The following is a 20,377-nucleotide window of genomic DNA, read 5'->3' on the forward strand; positions in this document are numbered from 1 at the left end:
GGTCTGTATGATCTGTACGCGTACAGGCTTGAAGTGTCCATTGTACGGACACAGCGCGTCATAAAGTTTTATTGGTGAAACAATGCGACTGAAACATAGTGTGGTGACCTTAGTACCCTTGGCATTACCACTGTTATGTTTCCTCTACGTCACTTGAAGCTACATATACGGCTCAGAGCGGATATTACGGGCATATTTTACGCAGATAACCGTGCCATGTTTGAACCTCCGGATCTCGGTAACAGATAATGATATCGTAAAAACCTTTTTCGAAATTTCCCGAGAAATTACGAAAATACGGTGAAAATTTCGAATATTATGCGTCAATATAAATCTTAAAAAGGGGCCTTCTGGTACAAAAATGTCACGATTTGTTGTGATTTACCGAAAAACCGCTCATGAACACACAGGGGTAATACAAGCCGCTTGGGGCCCATCGTTGGTCATACCTAATGCCGGACCAGCCGATTTGGTCTGTGTGCCTGGGCTGGAGGAAGTGCGTAATGTTTAAATTTTGAGCCCGTAGTGCAGGATTGGTACGCTATCCCCGTCCTTCCGATAGGTATATAAATGGTCGCTAGATCGAGGTATTACCCTCTGAAAAATCGCATTTTTGAGCGCGGCTTTTTCGAACACGTTGGTAATGTGCGTGTGTCTGGTGTGTTCAGTCACTGTATTCTCCATCTGCAGATGCGTGTACCTCCCTCAGAAAACATTTCCGGACACATGTCCGTTATGTCCTTCGATGCCCCTTATTCTCTCGCGGATCGTTTCCCGCAGTTGGCTTCACATTTCGTAAAATCGCTATAGTCAAAAGAAAAAGAGTGGAGAATACACTACTCCACCATAGCACTCCACGGTTAAAATGCCATAAAGTCTAACCGAGCGAGGTGGCGCAGTGGTTAGCACACTGGACTCGCATTCGGGAGGACGACGGTTCAATCCCGTCTCCAGCCATCCTGATTTAGGTTTTCCGTGATTTCCGTAAATCGTTTCAGGCGAATGCCGGGATGGTTCCTTTGAAAGGACACGGCCGATTTCCTTCCCAATCCTTCCCTAACCCGAGCTTGCGCTCCGTCTCCAATGACCTCGTTGTCGACGGGACGTTAAACACTAATCACCACCACCACCTTAAAGTCTTTCCAGAAATAAAGATGACTCCTGATTTACGCCAGCCAGCGTAACAAAAATTAAGTCTTCTTCAGTTCAGTCCCATTTCTTAGTGAGATGTAGAAATGTTGTCGTTCTTCCCAGAGTGCTAAGTGGACTGACACGCAGTGTTTTGCTATGTTTTGTTTCAGGTAAGAGCGTATCCGCAGCCAGTGCGTAACGACGGAGGCAGCCGGTCGCCCGGTGCGCCTGCGTGCTGTGGAAGGTAGGTGCCGCAGTGTGCTGCTGAGTCCGTGCGTGTGTGTGCGCCGCCTGCGCGCACAAAGGCGCCTCAGAGTCCATTAAGAACGTACCTTGTTTATCGCGCCGCCTGCTTGCAGCGCCTGCCTGCCGCCTGCGCTGGGCTTCACACGCATCGACGTTCCCTGCGCCCGCACACTGTACTCCGTCGTCTCAGGTCGCGCAACTCCAAATCTTCAGCGTCTTCTCTTTTCAATGACGAAATTCGTGGGTCATCCGTATTTTCTTCTCCTTATTTCCGTTCGAATTCAGCCTGTGCAGGCTACGTGTTAACAACTAATTTTATTTCCAGTATCTAGATACTGCTCGTCCGTCTACTTTGACATGCTGCCAGTATCACTTTAGTCCATAAAGCAATGCTTTCCTTCACTTACCTGGTAAAGGCCCAACCCATCTTTCCTTCTGTTACGCATATGAATCAGAATGTATACGTCTATATCTGGGATCTCCTTCAAATACCCTGGATCGATTTCCGTTAAATTTGGCGCAGAAAGAGCTGGCCTCACGAGTATCGGCACTATGGAGTTTATAGCCTCGAACCGTGATTTATTTTCAAAGAATATTCTTAACAATTTATTTTATTTCCTAGCGATTCATCAAGAACATTAGCACATTTAATCACACCATATAAGAATGGAAGTAGTTGCCAGGGAGTAACTGATGAAATCATAACCAAATTCCTTTTAACAAACGTACATTTTATTCACTTTAATAGTGCGTAAATGCATTTTTCCAAAGAAACAAATTTAAAATTAGAAAGCACCCTCTACATACCAAAGTTACAATCTATTCAGAGGCAGAAAGAAACAAGTTTCGACTGTACGAGCTTTCGGGCAGAGAACCTTGTCGCTCCCTTCTGACACGGTCGTAGTTAAGACCGCTCATAACAGCCTCTGAAAGACTACACTGGTGCAGATCTGCAACACACCTGATAACTTTATACGAAGAGTTTTAACAATTTACACAAGCACACAAACTATGCACCCCCCGTAGGAGGAATGGAATTGGTACAAAACACTAACAATTAAAATATTAATCTTGCCACCAATGGTGCATCTTGGTTTTAACTTCTAAGAAAAGTCTTACAGTGAAAGGGTGACAACTTTATATACTACAATTATCAATTAAATAAATGCCCATGAAATGCAATCTTATATAAAATTCTACAGGGTTGTCCAAACAATAGTTAAGATGCTCTACAGTACACGATACCGCCTCTCGAGATCATAGGCAATAATATCAAAGTCCCAAAGAACAAAACATATTTAAGGTATAAGGCCGTTACACCCCAAGCAATAACTTCGTTAACACACCAAATCCGACAAACATGACAGAGGCAGCTACTAACGTACGGTAGATTGATATGGAGATTAACGAACAACCCGAACCGCAGGTTGCTCTAACCCGCCCCTACTCCACATGGGAAAAACGGACCACCCAATTTATAAACTACCACCTTCCTGTGGATGGGCAAACGGAGAAGAATGGTGGAACGACCCCAAAGCAAAAAGGCTGGTGACCTCACCAAGAAAACAAGCAGAATTTAACAAGAGTAAATCAAACAACATATCACCAATCACTTAACTTCTAATAAACTGAGATTTCTCGAAAAGACCTGGCGTAGGACCCCCAAATCGCTCCCCGAACCTTCCGCTGCTAACCACTTCAACGGACGCAGGAAGGCGCGCCGATCTCCCGTCTCACGGTGTCGCAGCTCGCACCGGCCAGATTGATGTCGTGGGTTGACTTCTGTTGCTCTCGTGTCGACCGCGAAGTGACTACCCCTCGCTAAACGCCGCGGCCCACTGGACTCACGTGGCGATCTCACAAGCGCCGACGCTCAAGACGGACAAGTCATCTTGTATCTCAGTTCGTCACCGACCAACCGATCGATCCAACCGCCCATGACCATTGCCTGAGAAAACTCGAGCAGACTGGCGGCCTAACGCGCAGACTCAGATGCAGGAACTAAGCCACGACCAAGCGACCACTCGCTGAGTTCTCTTACTGGCGGAGTGGAAAGAATCTCATTTTGCCGGCTTTAAAGGTTGATCCAAACGACAGACATTCTAGCACTCCGAACGACAGACAGACACTAACTACCTAACAAATGCGTACGAGAGACAGACTAGTAAGTTGGGGATGGCAGACTGACCCAGACTGAGCTCATAGCGCCCCTTAAATGAACGTGAACAGGCAACCTCTCCCCTTTCCCACCAGACGGAGACACCAAAGCTGCGATTGCCACAGCAGCGCCACCGCCAGAAATGGAGGGCGACTGCTTTACACTACGCACTGCGGCGCGCTCTTCAAAACAGGAATTTTTACCACGGCTCAAGCCTCATGGCTCCAATAGGAGCGGAAACACAGACAAAAAAGTCTTTATTCCAGTCCCTGGTATATATGGTGCTTGCATTGTGTGAGAACAGTGTTAGACTGCCAAACAGACCTGCTTTGCAGGGCAACACACACTTCAGGAGCAAGAAACAGTTTTTGTGGGCCCCAACGTGTAGGCTGCTCTGCCTGGCAGGCGTGAGAGTACTATCAGGTTATTTTATTGAACTACACATGCCGGTGAGCTTGGCTGGGGACAGGCCGAGGTGGAAAGAGGACGAGATGAACAGAGTGGAGGGAAGGAGGAAATGGACAGACACAGGAGGAGGAGGTAGAGATGTGTGAGGCAGATAGAAGGTGTAGTGGGTGACAGGCAGGTGGAAGAGGAAGAGGGGGAGGTGGAATCAGAGAAGAAAGGAGGATATGATAAGGAGGAGACTGGAGGAAGATACGGCCAGAGAGAGGAGGAAATCGGCAAAGAGAGGGGAAGGAGGAGATAAAGAGACAGAGAGGGGAGGCGGTAAGAGGTGGGAGGAAGAGGCAGATTGAATATGTGAGTTAAACTCGTACATGGGTGAAATGGTGGCGAAAAGGCCAGTAACATCAATAAAAAAAAACATACATTTCCACCGTCTTTTTCAGACCATCCTTATCATTTATTTTATTTTCTGCAAAAATCATCTTCTGTTGGCCTCTCTCACGCTGTTGAGAACATCATAACTTAGATAATTCGGTTCTAGAAACATGCAGATATTCTTTGAGAAGCGGTCACTATCCGTATGGAAGAGGTGTCAAGAGAAAAGTAATTTTTCGTTTTTAATTGTTTTTATTACGTTTTAAATTTCCCATCTTGTTGTACACTTGTTTAATGGCTCACAATCGAACATGGGGGGCGAAGCACGTATTGCTTACGATGTTCGGCGGTACCCTGCGTTCTGTTCTAAGCAGCCGGGCGGCCACTTTGGCTCTTTAGATTGATAGACAGGGTTTCGTAAGGATACCAGCCGTCTGGCCTCACAAAAGTGCCGTGATGTATTAGTGCGGTTGCTACATTCAGCATATTGTTATTGCAGATGTTTCTTACATGTTTGCTCTCCGGTCGTGTGTAGTGGTCACCTCTTATTTCAACCAATCTTGTTCGATTTCTTAAACCAAGTACTTCAACTACTTCCTCTATCGGGTTTTATTTTGCGCTCTACGACGTTTTGGTTATGCACCCGTTCTCAAGTAAAACGTTTAATGCCTTGTCCAAATATGTTTCCTGTTACAGTTATGTTCATGGGCTGTCTGTGGTTGGCAGGGCTTGGAAACTGGAGCCATGATATTCGGTACTGTAATTATAGTAGCAGAAAATCATGACATTTGCCGGTCACAACAGTAAGTGCCGTGCTTTTGTACTAGTGTATGTACTGTATCGATTATCAGGGCTTTGATTTTCAAGCCTTTCCAACAACGGACCGCCCATCAATACAAAACGTATATACTTAGAGGGTTAAAAATTTTACTTGCGAATGATGGAAAAATCGTAGCATATAAATTAAAAATAAAAAGGAAATAAATGACAGGCGGTGAAGGATACTTATTTCTTTCAAGAAGTTCATTTCGATCGTAGACCCCGTTTCAACTAAACTGTTTCCTGTAGACAGATGCCATCAATTCTGAACCATCGCTGATGTCTCTCACACGTTTCTTACTATTGCTGTTCCCTCCCAGCTCTTCGTTTAAGACGGTTTATCACCCTGATTCCTGAAATGACGTTGCTGGCAAAAATGACCGTGATATCCGCGAAAGACAGACTGTCGACAGATACTCATTCGAGTTTGGAGCGAAACCGAAGCCGATCCTCAGTTCTTTTCTCTTACGCTGAAATGTTTTCTCCATTCTCGAAATAAATTTTCTGCGATGCAACTGGAAAGAAGCGTGCTGTGGCGGGTTGTTGAATACAGGTGTAAAGCTGCGAGAGACTTCCTCAGTCAGCTCGGTGTGGTACATATCTCTCATTGACTGGTGAAGGGCGATACACGCATTTCCTAAGCAGAGAAAAGCCGTAAAAGGCTAATCTGAAATAACTTTTCGGGATTAGTTGAACTAAGCGGTTTAAAAGGTAAATTATATGCATTTTCAGAGCATCCAAACAACAAAACTTCTTCGAAAATCTTGCTCTAGTCGTGCGAGCTGTACGTACGTGCTGGAGTCTCTACATCTACATTTATACTCCGCAAGCCACCCAACCGAGTGTGGTGGAGGGCACTCTACGTGTCACTGTCATTACCTCCCTTTTCTGTTCCAGTCGCGTACGGTTCGCGGGGAAAACGACTGCCAGAAAGTCTCCGTGCGCGCTCGAATCTTCTAATTTTACATTCGTGATCTCCTCTGGAGGTATAAATAGGGGGAAGCAATATATTCGATACCTCATCCAGAAACGCACCCTCTCGAAACCTGGACAGTAAGCTACACCGCTATGCAGAGCGCCTTTCTTGCAGAGTCTGAGTTTGGTAAACATCTCCGTAACGCTATCAAGCTTACCAAATAACCCTGTGAGGAAACGCGCCGCTCTTCTTTGGATCTTCTCTATCTCCGTGCTTCGCTCTGAGGTTCTCTCTGTTCCGCACTTTGTTTCAGTAAGTGTCGCTGTTAATTTAGTTAATTCAGCATTCAAATTTGCCTATGCGTTAGCGCTATGGCCGCGAGGTCCAACGAGAAACACGTGGAGTTTGAACGATATTGTCGTGCATCTCGCTTTTTCTGCCGGGTTCATTCCGTGAGTTACAAAGACGGAATGAAACTGTATAGCTGTCTGCAGTTCCTCACAAATAAGAACAATCTGGAAACAAGGAAATGGTCTCAACAAAATAGGAAGCCTTCGTTCGTACCTGCAATAATTACGTGTTAAAGAAAGGAATGATTCTGTGCCCTTGACGTGACGAAGTAGTCGTGGTCTTTTACGAACCACTCTGATTTGTGAACAGCTTGCGCCGGCGAGAACAAATAAAAGAACACTGAAATATCTAGCAGAAATGCGCATCTGTAAAGTACGTTTTGAAGTGCAAATGGAACTGGAAACCAAACATCTAATATTCGGTATTTCTGTATTAACCATGTAAGGTGTCAGGCAAATCCAACACCTTCCATGAAAACCCTGACATGATAAGCAAATCCAGTAGTATGCCACATAGGCTCCGAATAAATCGCGACATTAAATTAACCAAAGTAATACGAGTAACTAGTGAGCAAATGGAATACCACAGACTAACACAAGAATACTTAAATGCATGTCATACCTTTCCACCGTGACACAGACGCAGTTCCGAGGGGAGAAACGAGAACAGAAGCCGAGAGCAGTACCGTGTTAACCTAGAAGGCCCTACGATAAGGGACGGACTGCCAACCACTAGGACAACACCAGCTGCAAGTTTTGGCGTGGGACTTTTTCGCGTCCCTGTTACGTCAAGGACCACCCCCCAGCCCATGTTAAAAGCTAGAGCCCTCCAGAAAAACAGTATAGATCTTACGATAACACAAAAAGGGCCACTACCACCCGCAAGTTTTAGCGTGAGACTTTTTCGCATCTCAGGTACGTCAAAGACCACCCCCCAGCCCATGTTAAAAGATAGAGCCCTCCCGAAGAACAGTATAGATCTTACGATAGCGCTAAAAGGACCACACTAGCTGCAGGTTTTAGCGACTCTGTTACGTTGCAGACTTTAAAAACATTGCCACACCACGAAAAGTATAACGTTTCTCATTGGATAGACAGAATTTTTGTAGGCGGAGCTTAAGGTTAACCTTGACACCCTGATTGGTCAGATGAAAACACAGCCAGATAGTTTTTTTTTTAACCAACTTCGGTAAATTGTAGTAAGGAGAAGTTAGGAGGGGAGTTGCTTGCGAGACGGCGAGGTGAGCGGAGCTGTGCTGCCCGCCGACCCCTGGCGAACACCGACAAGGTAATGAACGCACGTGATGCCGCGTAACAGCGCATTAAGCTTCACTCAGAACTGCAGAAGTCTCATCTGTTACACCCCCTTTATGCGTAATACTAATATCGATCGTCAATTAAAGCTCATAGTGTTCGCATTTGCCACTTGAAGTCAAAATCTCAAACGCGATGATTTCTATGTTATATAATTATTGAGAAGTAACATCAGCCACTGTAATTTAGGACAAGTTGGATAAGTAATTATAGATAATTGAGGGTCACTGTAGACCATTTTCATAGCTTTCTCTCTGGTGAAAATTTAAACCTAGATTATAGATGTGATATGGCATAGGTCATCCTTCGATCCATTGTAGAACTTGGAAACCTACTCAGGGAATATTCGTTCGCATTTTTGTTGAACGCAGTTGGTTTTTACCATCATGTATTAAAACATTTCCTTTTATCAATAGTGCAATTTATGAACAATGTTTTGTGAGTAGAATAAAATTTCCAATGGTAAAGTTAATTGCTTTTTCGACGTTATTTTACCAGCTAAGTAAAAATAGGAAAGCCTTGAACCCCTTCCACTAAATTTAGTTAGTACTAAGATTTTTTTACAGGGAGTGCAGTGGAGTTGACGCTGAAATCATTAAGTATTTGGTTATATCATCGCTACTCTCACTGAACTCTTCTGAATTCTACATGTCATGTGTGGTCTGGCGTCTCCTTACCAGCAACAGGTCCCAGGTTCAAACTAGTCAATTCCCTAAAAAACACGCTCAGACCGTCGTTGCGCGAAAGTGGCAGGGAGACACGATATAGAACAGACAGACACCACGCAGAATGTTAGAGCCATTAGCGAGCCCTCGTGTTCCAGATCTATTGACCGCAGAAACTGCTTCCTGCTATGCTTCAGAAATTTCAGCTACTAACGCATCCGGTTTAGCCAGCGAATCGAATTCACCAGAGCAACAACTAAATTCGCAGAAATTTCAGACGCTTTCCAGTGCTTCAGCTACGAGCTCTCCAGGTGAAGAAAGAAATGTATTCACAATGTAAACTGAAGGGCTTCCCAAGCATTTGATTTGATGATTGTTAGTGTTTTTTGTAGTATAGATTTTTCTGGTGCTTAGAATTCATCTCTTAGATTCCACGTTTTGCGAGGTAGATAAAATACTCGTACAAGTACTTGCACATTCTTGCCTCGGCAGGCGGTTTCTTCTCAGGGCAGGCCTTGTAATCAGCTTTAAGTGGACAGGGGCGCGCCCTCACAGGCGTAGAAAATTGCAGCGAAATGCAGGAAGATCTGCAGCGGATAGGCACTTGGTGCAGAGAGTGGCAACTGACCCTTAACATAGACAAATGTAATGTATTGCGAATATATAGAAAGAAGGATCCTCTACTGTATGACTATATGATAGCGGAACAAACAGTGGTAGCAGTTATGTCTGTAAAATATCTGGGAGTATGCGTGCGGAACGATTTGAATTGGAATGATCATATAAAATTAATTGTTGGTAAGGCGGGTACCAGGTTGAGATTCATTGGGAGATTCCTTAGAAAATGTAGTCCATCAACAAAGGAGGTGGCTTACAAAACACTCGTTCGACCTATACTTGAGTAATGCTCATCAGTGTATTGCTCAGCAGATAGAGAAGATCCAAAGAAGAGCGGCGAGTTTCGTCACAGGGTTATTTGGTAAGCGTGATAGCGTTACGGAGATGTTTAGCAAACTCAAGTGGAAGACTCTGCAAGAGAGGCGCTCCGTATCGCGGTGTAGCTTGCTCGCCAGGTTTCGAGAGGGTGCGTTAATGGATGAGGTATCGAATGTATTGCTTCCCCCTACTCCCGAGAGATTCGAAGGCTTTCCGGCAGTCGTTCCTCTCGCGAACCATACGCGACTGGAACAGGAAAGGCAGGTAATGACAGTGGCTCGTAAAGTGCCCTCCGCCACACACCATTGGATGTCTTGCGGAGTATAAATGTAGATGTAGATGTAGATGTAGATGCAGATCCGACTGGGGCCCTCCTGGCTCCAGAAGGCGGGGACACACGCACCTGTGATCGCCACGTTACAGTGATGGCAGACGCCACTTCTGGCTAGTACGTAAACGGAATTTATTTTAACTGTAAATATATTATTGCCAAAATGGCAAATGAACTTCCAGCAATTGTGCCTTTATTCGCTTCATGGACCAGCGTAAAGCCATTGCTTCTCTGGTATGATTTCCGGCTATTTTCACACTTTTCCTTCCACATAGTGTATGTGGATAACTCCATTATAGCCCGATGGCATTTCACACTTTGAGGGATTACTCTCAAATTCAAAATTCGTTCCTGACGTACATTGTCCATCAGATGCAAACCGTTCTTTGTTTCTAAATACTGAAAGTAGACTTTCGAAGACGCGTGCGGTGCCAAGTCTGCTGCCCTGTTTACTTTTTGCTGACACAGAAGGCGAGAAACCTGTTTCTCGTGCGCTTGTAGTCGCCAGGAGTAAAAGCAACAACGAGATGTTTTGCGGCAGCTGAGTATATTCGTCTTTTAAACTGCACCAAAATTTATCTGACGGCATTAATTTAAGTTTTGCTTCCAACGATGAATCATATGTCAATTAAACAAAATTTTCCACTGACATGGTCGAACGTCCCGCATTGACAGTAAACGCGTTTTAAGTAATAATTCGTTTCGATATTTAATTTGCTGTTCCTATGGAGAATATTCATTAAAAACTTCATTCAAAACTTTCAAGTGCTGAATAACTTCTTCAATAAATGTGTCTCGTGTTTCCACGTCTTCCTCTTTTAAAGGCCTTCCACTGTTGGGAAGCAGTTAAACTCAGTGAAGCACTTACAAATTGTCAAAAATTCTATCTTTTTTTTTTTCAAAGCAAGAATTTTTTTTAGTGATCAGTGAATACATATACTTGTTTGTCTTGAAGGGTTCAATTAAGTTCATTCACCATTGTAAAAATATCTCTTATATAGGAAATTTTAAGCATACTTTCTCTCTAAAATGTTCAAGTGTGCGTTAATTCCTAAGGGACCAAACTACTGAGGTCATCGGTCCCTAGACTTACACACTACTTAAAGTAACTTACGCTAAGAACAACACACACATCCATTCCCGAGGGAGGGCTCGAACCTCCGGTGGGAGGGGCCGCAGTATCCGTTACATGGCCTCCTAAACCGCGCGGCCACTCCGGGCGGCCTATTTCGAGTAATCGACCTTTCAGTTCCTAATTATGTTTTAAAAGAAACTACGTACTTGATCCCTCAGCTCATAAATAGCTTTACTACCTATCCTCGCAATGACAATTTCAACTCAGAATATAAAACAAGAGATATAAAAACGATTATTTAGTGGTCGAGATTTAATGAATATAATTAGTTTGACGGCGCCATCATGAGCCTTGTTACAACTGCCTGTCCATGGATCATACGGTGGCTACTACAACAGTTTTTGTGATATTATTAATAAGCTGTTAGCTCCATTAATTATGCCACTCATTGTATTTACTCCATTAGTACAGATATCTTGAACAACTCATCAACGTGTTTGTTATTTAGATGAACAGTGCGTGCTGATATTGTTTATTTTAAACGTTGATACTGTTTCACGTCTGTTTAAGTTTCTTACTTAGTTAAAGTGAAAGAGCTATACAAAACTTGGTGAAACTTTCTTTGGGTTGGTCAGAATCTACGCGAAGGACATCAGGTGTGAGTTCTTTAGAGGTTAGTGCTCATCAGAATGAAAAAGGAGCCAAAGTGGAAGAAGTAGCCAACACTGATGACTTGCTGATTGGAACCTGTAAGTGCTACCAAGAACTGTCAGCTTTATGTACTTCCGATGCTACTGATGGAACTGCGACACCACAGAAAAGGCGTCCTTCTGAAAGGGGCCAGGTGACACACAGTGAGGTATTCTACTTGTCAACTGTCGCGGCTGTGTTGCGAGAGACCCAGAACTCAGAGTCCTCACAGAAAGCACTGAAGCTCAAACAGTTACAGCTACGGAGAGCTGGCTAAAGCCGGAAACAAGTTCAGCCAAAAGTTTTTCGAGCAACCTAACAATGTTCAGAAAGAATAGATTAGTATTGTTGGTGGTGGGGCATTTATTGCTGGCAGAAGTAGTTTACATTGTAGTAAAATTGAAATAGGTAGTTCCTGCGAAATAGTATGGGTAGAGGCTATACTTGACATTCGGACTAAGCTATTAATTGGATCGTTTTACCAACCTCCGACTCAGAGGACGTAGTTGCTGAACAGTTCATAGAAAACTTGAGTCTCACTTCAAATAGGTAGGCCTACCCCACTCATACAATTATAGTAGGAGGTGAATTCAATCTACCCTCGATATATTGGAAACATTATACGTTAAAACCGGCGGCAGGCATAAAACATCATCCGAAATTATACTAAAAACTTTTTCAGAAAATTATCTTGAACAATTAGTTCATGAGCCCACTCGAAGCGTAAATGGTTCCTAAATCAAACTTGACCTCTTAGCAACAGATAATCCTGGAGAAACAGGGAGTATCATGACGAATACAGGGATTAGCGACCACAAGGCAGTTGGTGCTAGGTTGTATACTGTAACACCCACAACCATGAAAATGAAACGCGAAGGACATCTATTTAAAAAGAAAGATAAAAATTCTCTTAACGCCTTTTCAAGAGACAGTTTCCACTCCTTCCGATCTGATAATGTAAGCGCAGAAAAGATGTGGAATAATTTCAAAGAGATAGTATCGACGGCAATTGAGAGATGTATACCACATAGATTAATAAGTGGTGGTACTGATCCCCCATGGTACATAAAACGAGTCAGATCGCTGTTGTAGAAGAAATGAAAAAAGCATGCCAAATTTAAAAGAATGCAAAATTCCCAAGATTGCCAAAGTTTTGCAAATGGTTCTGAGCACTATGGGACTTAACATCTGAGGTCATCAGTCCCCTAGAACTTAGAACTACTTAAACCTAACTAACCTAAGGACATCACACACATCCATGCCCGAGGCAGGATTCGAACCTGCGACCGTAGCAGTCACGCGGTTCAGGACTGAAGCGCCTAGAACCGCTCGGCCACCGTGGCCGGCAAAGTTTTGCAGAAGTTCAAAATACAGCGTGTGTTTCAATGAGATGCTTTTAATAATTTCCACAACGAAACTCTGTCTCGGAATCTGGCAGAAAACCCAGAGAGATACTGGTCATTCATAAAGCACACCAGTGGCAAAACGCAATCAATACCTTCACTGCGCGATAACAACGGTGAAGTCACTGATGACAGTGCCACTAAAGCAGAGTTATTAAACACGGTTTTCAGAAACTCCTTCAGCAAAGAAGACAAGGTAAATATTCCTGAAATCACCAAACAAGAGCAACTGCCAAGATGACAAACGTAGAAGTAGATATCATCGGTGTAGCAAAGCAGCTAAAATCACTTATTAAAGCCAAGGCCTCCGGTCCAGATTGCATACCAGTCAGGTTCCTTTCAGAGTATGCCGATACAGTAGCTCCATATTTAGTAATTATACACAACCGTTCGCTCATAGAAAGATCCGTACCTAAAGACTGGAAAACTGCTCAAGTCACACCAGTACCCAAAAAGGGAAATACGAGAAATCCGCTGAATTACAGGCCCATATCAATAACGTCGATTTGCAAATTGATTTCATATTTTTAGATTTTGCGAAGGCTTTCGACACCGTTCCTCACAAGAACCAAACTACGTGCCTACGGAATATCGCCTCAGTTGTGCTGCTGGATTCGTGATTCCCTTTCATAAAGGTCACAGTTCGTAGTAATAGCGGAAAGTCATCGAGTAAAACAGTATTATCCGGCGTTCCCCAAGAAAGTGTTATAGGCCCTCTATTGTTCCTGATGTATATTAACGACATAGGAGACAGAGTAGCCCTCTTAGACTGTTTGCAGATGATGTTGCTATTTACCGTCATGTATAGTCATCATATGATCAATAATAACTGCTAAATGATTTAGATAAGATATCTGTATGATGCGAAAAGTAGCACTTGAAACTGAATAAAGAAAACTGAAGTTATTCGCATGAGTCCTAAGAGAAATCCGCTAAATTTCGATAACGCGATAAGTCAAGAGATCTGAAGGTTGTAAATTCAACTACATACTTAGGGATTACAATGACAAATAACCTAAGTTGGAACTATCACATAGATAATATTGTGAGTAGAGCAAAGCAAAGAATGCGATTCATTGGCAGAACACTTAGAAGGTGCAACAGGTCTACAAAAAGACTGCTTACACCACTCTTGTCCACCCTCTCATGGAGTATAGCGGTGCGGTGTGGGATCCGTATCAGATGGGACTGACGGATGACATCGAAAAAGTTCAAGGAAGGGCAGCTCGTTTTCCATTATTGTGGAATAGGGGAGAGACATGATATGTGAATTGGAGTGGCAATCACCAAAACAAAGGCGTTTGTCGTTGGGACCGGGTCTTCTCATGAAATTTCAATCACCAGTTTTCTCCTCCGATTGCGATAACATTCTGTTGGCACATAGGGAGAAAATTATAATCACGATAAAATAAGAGAAATCAGGGCTTGCACAGAAAAATTTAAGTGCTCGTTTCTTCCGCGAGCCGTTCGAGAGTGGAACTGTAGAGAGAGAGCGCGAAGGTGGTTCATTGAACCCTCTGCAAGGCACTTTATCGTGAATAGCAATCACGTAGACGTATATGTAGGTCAGATCCTGTAACTTCGTAGACTGAGTCAGACTACTTCGGAAAGGAGGGGCGAGCCGCGCGAACCGTGGCAAGGCGCCTGAGACTGCGCGGCTGCTCTGCAAGGCTAGTTTAAGAAAGCCGTTTTATATTGAATCCATTTGAAATAATGACTTTGTATCACAGATGTTTTTGCTTTCCAATTCACAGTCGCTATAAGATAACTTAGTGCTTGCGGGAACATCAGGACATGCAACTCATCTGGAATGTGTTTGGAGTGATTCATACGTTCAAGTGTTTGCAAAGTATCCTCTCTATTACAGAGAACACAAAGACACTACAGACTTTGCCAGGAAATTGGAAGGTGTCAATACAACGTTGCATTAAGATAAGTGTGCGTTCGCGCTCCTCTTAAATTTTTTGTTGCTCTACGAAAACACATCCTATTTCAGTACACAGTAATCAAGTCTTAAGTTAGATTGCGTTAATACTCATTCTTTGGTTAAAATTTAGTATAAAAGGGAAAATATCTGCAGGGCATTTTCACTGAGGTCGTATCAGTTACGTACTCAGTTTATTTCAAGATGGACTAGGCAGCTGAAAGGCTAGAAATGTTTGCGAAATACAGACTTGAAAGATGTACACAACGCGCCTGATACTTTTAAAAAAATGTAATGCTTTCTCTAAGACAGCCGCCATGAACCATGCGCCATGCAGTTGGTGGGGAGGCTTGCGTGCACCAGCGACACAGATCACAGTACCGTAGGGGCAACCACAACGGAGGAGTATCTGTTGAGAGGCCACACAGACCTGTGGGCCCTCATGAGGGACGGGAGTCACGACGACTGACTGACCTTGAACCAAGGCTGCCTTCCTGTGCCAACAGCTGAAAGCCGTAATTTTCCACAGGGGAATGCAGCTCTATTGCATACACGAATCATGATGGCGTCCTCTCGGGTAAAATATTCCGGAGGTAAAAGTGTCCTCCACTCGGACTCCGAGCGGGGACTACTCAGGAGAATGTCGCCAGCAGGAGGAACAAAACCGGCGTTCTACGAATCGGAGCATGAAATGTTAGATCCCGCAGTCGCTCGGGTACGCTAGAAAACTTAAAAAAGGGAAGCGGATAAGTTGAAGTTAGATATAGCGGGAATTAGTGAAGTTCAGAATAAGATGAACAGGATGTCTGGTCAAATGATTACAGGGTTATAGATACAGAATCAAATAGGGGTGATGCAGGAGTATGCTTAAAAATGAAGAAGAAAATAGGAAAGCTACTATGAACAGCAAAGTGAACACATTATTTTAGCCAAGGTAGACAATAAGGCAAATCACAACACAGCAGCACACGTTTATGTAACAAGCAGATCCGCAGTTAATGAAGGGACTGAAGAAATGTATGATGAGATAAAAGAAATTATTCAGACAGTTAAAGGGGGTGAGAAAAGGGAGGCGAGAAAAAGGAGGCGAGAAATTAATTGTAATAAGGGACTGGAACTCGATAGTAGGAAAAGGAAGAGGAAGAAGGAAAAAATGCTGGTGAATATGGACTGGGGAAAAGGAATGAAAGAGGCAATCGCCTGGTAGAATTTTCCACAGAGCATTGCCCTTCGTAATTGGCAACAGCATTAGCATAGACAGGATATTCCAAGAGTGTCCTGGAGACATTTGTGGTAGGCTAGCAGCCGCGTCATGGGGAAGTAATCACATAACGGTAGCGGGGATGTCTGCAGAATGGCTGTTCTATTGCAATAGCGAAGCAATTACTGTGTCCCAATAGCAAGGTGATGGGGAGAGAGTTACATGAAGCCATCGGCTTTGTCTCACAGAATGACTGCTGGGCATCCTGAAGACGTTCCATGGTGAGACCCTAGCGCGATGTCAGCAGCAGTTTCGGAGAAATGCAGTTGCAGAATCACTCCAACAGTGTCATACAGACACTTGCTGTAGGCCAGCGCACGTGAAATGGAGAGCCGATTACTCTACAGTAGAGGTAGCGTCATGGAGAGGCGTGTACAGAACGCCTGCAGTAGGTTGACGGCGATCCAACTTCTGTTTCCCAGCGTCAGTGAGAGGGAGCGAGGGGTACAGAAATCCGGCAGCTGTGCCTCGCTCACAAACTACTGGACACCCACAAGAGATGCCATGGTGAGGCCTGTAGTACTACAACGGCGAATCAATTTCTGTGTCCCTGCAGCAGTGTGATGGAGACAGTCTTACAGTAAGCTAGAAGTTTTGCCTCGGAAACAGATTATTGGAGACCTACAATAGTTTCCATTATTGAGACACTTGCTAATTGTCAGCAGCATTAGCATAGAAGAGCGCTTGCAGAAATACTCAATTTTGTGGAGCCTCTTGTAGCAGGCCAGCAGCCGTGTCATGGGGAGGCAATTATATAACGGGGAAAGACGTGGAAGACATCTGGAGACACCGGAATGTTCAAATGGCTCTGAGCACTACGGGACTTAACAGCGGAGGTCATCAGTCCCCTAGAACAAAAAACTACTTAAAACATAACCGCTCGGACACTACGGCCGGCCACACCGGAATGTTTCAGATTGAGAATGTAATGGTAAGACAGAGATTTCATAACCAGATTTTAAATTGTAAGACATTTACAGGAGCAGATGTAGACTCTGACACAATTTCTTGATTAATAATTATAGATTAAAACTTACGAAATGAATGATATAGGACCTGGATAAGTTGAAAGAACTAGCGGTTGTTAAGAGTTTCAGAGGCAGCATTAGCCAACGTTTCACTAGGGGAGAGGAAAGGAATACGGCAGAAGACGAATGAGTATGTTTGAGAGATTAAATATTGAAGGCAGCAGAGGATCAAATAGATAGAAAGACAGGCAATGTAAGAAATCCTTGGATAACAAGGGAGATATTGAATTTAACTGATGAAAGAAAAAATATAAAAATGCAACAAATGTAGTAAGCGAAAGGGAATACAAACACCTGAAATACTCTGTCTGAAAATCTGAAGGTCGTCAGGGTAATATACTTGTATACAAACCAGACGACAGTTAAAGGGTCGAGGGGCATGAAAAGTAAGCAGTGGCTGAGAAGGAAGAGAGACGACGATATAGCCTATCGGCGATATAACTCGATTTGAAAAACCTGTAAAGGAAACCATAAAAAAATTTGGTGTAGGTGTTAAAGTTCAGGGAGAAGAAATAACTAGCTTTCCCGATGGGATTGTAATTCTGTCGGAGACAGCAAAGGTCTTGGAAAATCAGGTGAAGGGAATGAGTAGTCTCTTGGAAGGAGTATAAAAGAAAATCAACAAAAGCCTAACAAGGATAATGGAATGTAATCGAATTAAATCAGATGACGCTGACGGAGTTTCATTACGGAACGAAACACTTACAGTAGTAGATAAGTTTTGGTATTTGGGCAGCAAAATTACTGATGATGACCGAAGTAGAGAGGTTATTAATTGTAGTCTGGCAGTGGCAAGGAAAACGATTCTGACGAAGAGAAATTCGTTAAATTGCATAGACTAGGATGTGTTCTGAAGATACAGGGTGTTTCAAAAATGACCGGTATATTTGAAACGGCAATAAAAATTAAACGAGCAGCGATAGAAATACACCGTTTGTTGCAATATGCTTGGGACAACAGTACATTTTCAGGAGGACAAACTTTCGAAATTACAGTAGTTACAATTTTCAACAACAGATGGCGCTGCAAGTGATGTGAAAGATATAGAAGACAACGCAGTCTGTGTGTGCGCCATTCTGTACGTCGTCTTTCTGCTGTAAGCGTGTGCTGTTCACAACATGCAAGTGTGCTGTGGACAACATGGTTTATTCCTTAGAACAGAGGATTTTTCTGGTGTTGGAATTCCACCGCCTAGAACACAGTGTTGTTGCAACAAGACGAAGTTTTCAACGGAGGTTTAATGTAACCAAAGGACCGAAAAGCGATACAATAAAGGATCTGTTTGAAAAATTTCAACGGACTGGGAACGTGACGGATGAACGTGCTGGGAAGGTAGGGCAACCGCGTACGGCAACCACAGAGGGCAACGCGCAGCTAGTGCTGCAGGTGATCTAACAGCGGCCTCGGGTTCCTGTTCGCCGTGTTGCAGCTGCGGTCCAAATGACGCCAACGTCCACGTATCGTCTCATGCGCCAGAGTTTACACCTCTATCCATACAAAATTCAAACGCGGCAACCCCTCAGCGCTGATACCATTGCTGCACGAGAGACATTCGCTAACGATATAGTGCACAGGATTGATGACGGCGATATGCATGTGGGCAGCATTTGGTTTACTGACGAAGCTCATTTTTACCTGGACGGCTTCGTCAATAAACAAAACTGGCGCATATGGGGAACCGAAAAGCCCCATGTTGCAGTCCCATCGTCCCTGCATCCTCAAAAAGTACTGGTCTGCGCCGCCATTTCTTCCAAAGGAATCATTGGCCCATTTTTCAGATCCGAAACGATTACTGCATCACGCTATCTGGACATTCTTCGTGAATTTGTGGCGGTACAAACTGCCTTAGACGACAGTGCGAACACCTCGTGGTTTATGCAAGATGGTGCTCGGCCACATCGCACGGCCGACGTCTTTAATTTCCTGAATGAATATTTCGATGATCGTGTGATTGCTTTGGGCTATCCGAAACATACAGGAGGCGGCGTGGATTGGCCTCCTTATTCGCCAGACATGAACCCCTGTGACTTCTTTCTGTGGGGACACTTGAAAAACCAGGTGTACCGCCAGAATCCAGAAACAATTGAACAGCTGAAGCAGTACACCTCATCTGCATGTGAAGCCATTCCGCCAGACACGTTGTCAAAGGTTTCGGGTAATTTCATTCAGAGACTACGCCATATTATTGCTACGCATGGTGGATATGTGGAAAATATCGTACTATAGAGTTTCCCAGGCCGCAGCGCCATCTGTCGTTGACAATTGTAACTACTGTAATTTCGAAAGTTTGTCTGCCTGAAAATGTACTGTTGTCCCAAGCATATTGCAACAAACGGTGTATTTCTATCGCTGCTCGTTTAGTTTGTATTGCCGTTTCAAATATACCGGTCATTTTTGAAACACCCTGTACTTGTGCGGAGTATGACCGTATACGGAAGTGAAACATGGGCGATAGGAAGTTTAGACAACAAGAGATTAGAAGGTATTGAAACGTGGTGCTACAGAAGAATGCTGAAGGTTTGAGGGGTAGATAACATGGCTAATAATGTGGTACTAGACAGAATTGGGGGGAGAATAAATTTGGGGCTAAATGTGACTAAAAGGATCGATCGGTTGATACGAGAATGAAGCAGATGAATACAATAAGTAGATCCAGAAGGATGTAGGTTGCAGTAGTTACTCAGAGAAGAGGAGGCTTGCAGAAGATAGAGCAGCTTGGACAGTTGCGTCAACCAGTCTCCCGACTAAAGACCACAACAGCAGCAGCAGCAGCAGCAGCGTACAGTTCTATATAAAAGCGTTCCAAAACAAGTTATATAAATATAACTCCGCTGATTATTATTTTTGCCCCCTTTAATCAACATACGGAGATCAGTGCCATCGCTACTAAACACAGCAGTTCATTTTCCGTGACACACACAGTGACGTTCGAAATAATGGTTGGTAAATCGTTCCTGTGTGGTAGGGTCGAGCAGAGCGCCAGCTTACAAGTAATATCGCTGGCGTGTGTATGGCGGCGCTAACAAATTGTTTCTACAATGTCTCAAATAATAAAGCATTATGTACTCATATCAAGTTCTTAATTTTCATGACAACAGTACAGTATCATTTGAATTAGTTTTTCTCTACTGGACAAGATACCTTGGACGTTAGATGCAACTGAATCCAAAACGTTGTGATGTTCCTTCTGGTGTGTTTGCGACGCCCACAAGAACGAGGGCTTCCCACGTCCCTGTGACTTGACACGCACTCTCGTTTCATTTGTGTTCCATTGATTAGTGTTCCACTGCCCAATCTTCCGGTAACCGTTATGATGTAGAACGTGTCAAGTGCATAATAAATGCACA

At 43.7% G+C, this 20,377-nt stretch overlaps 1 protein-coding gene across 1 annotated transcript in view; it reads left to right on the forward strand.

Annotated features, from left to right (window-relative positions):
• LOC126354893 (GTP-binding protein GEM) overlaps nucleotides 1–20,377 on the forward strand; it is a 1,071,510-nt gene that overhangs the window by 127,241 nt on the left and 923,892 nt on the right. Inside the window, exon 2 of the mRNA XM_050004950.1 lies at nucleotides 1,302–1,375. The gene's annotated coding sequence lies outside the window, so the exon portion shown is untranslated. The remainder of the gene's footprint in view (nucleotides 1–1,301; nucleotides 1,376–20,377) is intronic.

Source organism: Schistocerca gregaria, chromosome 3 (genome assembly GCF_023897955.1).
Source record: "Schistocerca gregaria isolate iqSchGreg1 chromosome 3, iqSchGreg1.2, whole genome shotgun sequence".
Classification (NCBI taxonomy): Eukaryota; Metazoa; Arthropoda; class Insecta; order Orthoptera; family Acrididae; genus Schistocerca; species Schistocerca gregaria.